Here is a 4,699-nt window from a genome sequence, read left to right as displayed (position 1 = left end):
CAAAAGGAACAAACGATTGGACCTGTGTTTATACGGCTGCGATGGTTCGCATCGTTACTGAGACGCATCGACCAGCACTAATGGGGAGATCCCAGAAGGAACCGGAAATCGCACTCAGAAATGAAAGTAGTGAAGTGGTGCCCGGGTGCTACACATAGGGGCACCACTAGTGTAACTGCGCATGGAATCGAATCCGTTCTACCCTTGCCAGATAAGGTACACAATTCCTCCTGTTGACCGCAGCGCTATAGCACAAGCAGCCGACGCCATGATCTTCAGAATCATCCTAGGCATTGTGCTCTTCGTGGGCATGAGTATATCGCTCATCGGGCTGTGCGTGGTGTTCAAGCGCTTCTGCTCCAATGCCAAGGGCTACGACATGATCAACGCTAACTCCACCATCGGCCACCTCAACCCGGTGCTCAACTACAAGGACTGCGACGATGACGTGCGCAGTGGCTCCAGCTCGGCCACACGGTGCCTGGACAACCATGACCTGGACGTGCCGGAGATCAAGGTGCTCGAGAGTCCGGGCGCCGACCCCAACGAAGACCTAAGCTACATGCCGCTGACGGCGGTGAAGGAGCGGTACTACGCGACGCCCGTAAGCCTGGCCAAGCCGCACGGCGCGCCGCCGGCCTCGATGTCTTCGCAGGACCATGGTACTCAGGCCGCTGCGGCCACATCTTCGTCCTAGAACCCGTCCGAGGTGCACAACGCCGTGAGCCACGTCAACGAGGTCTTCCATGAAGGTCCACCCGAGTCCTCGACCGGCAGCGGAGGTCTCGGGTTCGGAGCTCGCGCAGAAATCACGACGCGGGCGCTGACGGCGAGGAGCGAATTCATCGAACGGAAGACACGTGGCGCGTAGTAGTGGGTACGGATAAAGCGATTTTCATGTCTTTGTGTGGCGACCTTGAAAAGCTGTTGCATCAACCGATCGGAGCTAGGTGACCGGAGGCAACACACACCTGGGCCTATTTTGGCCGTCCTCAGACAGGCGGGATACTCTGTCCTAATTATTTCGTTTTGACCATGCACACACCACCAGAAGCTGTTTGCCCTAAATGTATGCGAGTGGTTACGTCACCCAGCCGAGTTATCTCCTTGGCCGAAGCGGTGGCGTTGTAGTAGAGCATCCTCCTCGCTTCCGCCTCGCGTTCGAACCCCGATAACGCCGGGTACCCACCGGCTTTCTACTGGGTACAAAATTTCCCCCGACCAGGTACTCGCCACTAGCGTCGCTGCGCATGGAAGCGAATCAACGAATAGAGGTTCGTGTATTCGCGTTCCCCTTTGCTGCTAAGTCCAGTAGCTTGGCAAAGAACTCAAGCGCCCGACATATTTCGGCGGTTTCTAAGACCAATAGATGCGTGTGACTTATTTTGTAACTTTATCTGATATGTATTGTAAGAGTATGAGAAAACCAGCGAAAAGGACGCATTCACAAAGAGGAGAAATACACAGGACAACGCTTCCAGCGTTGTCCTGTGTACTTCTCCTTGTGAATGCGTCCTTTTCGCTGGTTTTCTCATACCATGCACCAACTGGCCCAACAAGCTACGCTTCTTCAATAGTATTGTAGGAGAAGAGACGAATGTTTAAGCGCTCAACAGGGCTGCATTATCCTGCGTCATGGCAGTGTCCGCTGGGCCAACTGGCTGCAGTATACGCTTCTTTCGCTCCATATCAACGCTGCTACGCATAGGTGAAAGGCCTCATGTGTTTATGGAGCGGTTCCTCTTCCTCATCTGAGCCGGCTATGAGGCTGTCTTGCAGAGTGTGCTACTTCTCCTCATTCTGTTCTCTTTTCCCTTACAGAGGCCATATGAACAGGCATGCACTGACCCATACTCGCGAGCGGCTTTTCCTGGGCGACCAATGCGGCCGGAAATTCAAACGGCGAGACCATCTCCTCGTCCACCAGCTGGTTCGCTTAGGGGTGAAGCCGGACACCTGAGTCGTCACCGCACACAGCAGCACACTTTATGTGGCACGTCTAGCTCATTTGTTTGTCGTCACTGCGGAAAGGAAAACGCGTCCCGAGGAGAGATCCCACGCCAGCTCGCATGCCGCTCCGGAAGAGGTTCCCCGCACCAGAGCCAAGCGAAGAAGTACAAGAGTGGGAAGGGCAGCCTCCGGTAGGCTTTGCAGAGGGCGCACTGTGATATGCGCTTGTATGCCATCAAGGATCAGTGACGCCATACACGTGCGCTTGCTCATCTGTTCGACAGAAAAAAAGGAAACGCAACGACCAGCATCGAAGAAGCCAGCGCATGGGAACCTCCGAAAAGAGATAGTGCTAGTTAAAGTGATAGTGAACGAAATAAAATAAAACGCAGCAAACAACGGAGTGAAGCTCTGGTATTTTCTTCGCTCGTATACGATGGATGGTTTGCTGGGGTTTAACGTCCCAAAGGCAAATCAGGCTATGAGGGACGTCGTATTGAAGGGCTCCGGAAATTTCGATAACCTGAGGTTTTTTAACGTGCACTGACATAGCACAGCATACGAGCCTCTAGAATTTCGCCTTCATCGAAATTCGGACGCCTCGGTCGGGATCGAACCCGCGTCTTTCGGGTCACCAGCCGAGCGCCGTAACCACTGAGCCACCACTGTGGGACCTACAGGGAGTAATTCAAGAGGAACAGAAAGCAAGTCGAAGCCCTGCGCCGTTGGAGCACTTTGCCGCCTATGTGTATGACGCATGTGCAGGCCTGAGGTAAAATGGCTAGACCACAAGAACGGTGCCAGTATCACTGACAGCACACTGTGACAGAGCGGGCAGAGCGCTGTCCAGACAAACGCGCAGTGCACACTGCATTATATGCTGGCCTGATCGCACACGCGTTTCTTTCGCGTGAGTCTTTTGCGAGAATTAAGACACAAGGAACCGCGCCTCTCACTTCCGCTGTGGTAGGCTTCATGGGCGAGCGAGTCAGCGCGTGCGAGCCGTTTTATCAGCATACTTCTATAGCAAATCGCTAGCACGAGACGGTTTTGCACGCATATCCTGCTGGTGGTTCTGCGCGACTAATCCCTAAAAATCTGGTGTGGCATAAAATGTTCGAATAGTATGTCACATCGAAAACTACAGCTCTGTAGTAGCATTGTCACTCGGGAAAAACTTCAGTCAAACGAAAGCGATAGGTTGCTTAAGACATCATGCAGAACCTACGGCCAAAGAGGTGCCACTTAAGCAACTTCCGATAGAGACTGACTAACCAAGCAGCTCGCGCGCGGAATTAGCCTGCGGCTACTGAAATGAAGACCGGTCTCTGGCGGCTTATCTGTTGCCTCGTAGAAGGCTTTTTCTCGGCTGATTTGATAGAAACTGTGCTCCCGTGATAGCCATATGGTAAAGATACTGAACGCACAACAGCGATCTTTTGTATAGACGGCAATAAATCAGTTAAAGTACGTTTTACGAAGCCAATGGAAGAAAGCGGAATTGGATGCTTTTTAGCGCGCGGTAAAGCACGTCCGTGCACCGCTGATCAGTGGCAACTGTTATACCAAGTACGCGGAAAAACATTAAAAAGACAAGGCCGCTCATTTTTTCTACTCCCTTTAAAATGTGATTACTGTGTGCCAGACATAACCGCGGACAAGGACAAGAGCAGGAAGTGCAGCATGAGACATTTCAAGCGCGTTTCACTCCGCAATAATCACAGGACCTCTAGGAGAAACATTTTCTCTGCTAGTGTATTCGGCAGCGCAAGACTGCCACCGTCTGCTCCTGCAAAGAACTACCGAGCTGGCGTACGGGACACTGTAGAACGTCCCGCCACTGACTGTAGCCCTCGAAATCAGTTTCTTTTTCTAAAGAAAAATATATTCCCAGTGGTTGCGATAACAAAGTCGGGAGGTGAATTGTTTCTTATAAAGCAAAATATCCCCTGTGATAGTTTGCCGTGACACACATGATTCCCTTCTGTGCTTATGGCCTCTCTTTATCTTCATCGGTACGCGCCCTTATCACTTCCGTTGGACGTGAGTCTTCTTACCTCGACACCTCTTTACTGGCTGTAAAGTGAACACTGTCGAGAGGGACCTTCATTCTCATCTCCCGCGAACACCGTGCATGATTGTTGCTATGGTTTCCGTACTGTTTCTTCTGCAGTTTGGCGCCGCAGGTAAAGTCAGTAACTAGTTTTGGCTCCTCATCAGCCCTCCCCAACACACCCCTCCTTGTACCTTACATATGTGTCCTGCATCGAAATAAAATTTCAGTTGTTATTCAGCGCCCGTATCTGTGTTTTGCTCCTTCGTGTTTCTTCCGGTTCCTTGCGCTGTTTTATTTCATTATGCAATATCAACTAGCCCGGCATCTTGCACTTCTGATCCCCATCAGCTTTTTGCCAGCCGTCAGCATGTGCGTCTGTGCGGTAACATAGCCACGTGCCAATGTCCGCCTGATTATTAAATTCGTTTATTTTTGGCAATGTCTGCATATTTCTCAGACAAAAAAAGAACCAATTCCATGCATATCAACTTCGAATATTCTAGAGATTATATCAGTGAGAAAGCTATGAAAAAGAGATTGAAAGTGATGTTGTTCGTGATTGTTCTATGTTAAAGCCCTGGGAACTCAGTCAAAACGTCGGTTTTGTTATTTAACATCAATGGTTAATTTCATTTTTGGTATGTCCTAAACAGACAATTAGAATATAATAGATGCGTGCTGTATATCTATAAT

General features: G+C 50.5%; 1 pseudogene; it reads left to right on the top strand.

The window, feature by feature from the left end:
• Positions 1-268: 268 nt before the first annotated feature.
• On the top strand, positions 269-954 carry LOC149330067 (uncharacterized; annotated as a pseudogene).
• The last annotated feature ends 3,745 nt before the right edge of the window (positions 955-4,699 follow it).

This window comes from Amblyomma mixtum, chromosome 9 (genome assembly GCF_055824585.1).
Source record: "Amblyomma mixtum isolate Tamu chromosome 9, ASM5582458v1, whole genome shotgun sequence".
Lineage (NCBI taxonomy): Eukaryota > Metazoa > Arthropoda > Arachnida > Ixodida > Ixodidae > Amblyomma > Amblyomma mixtum.
This window is presented reverse-complemented; position numbering and strand designations above follow the sequence as displayed.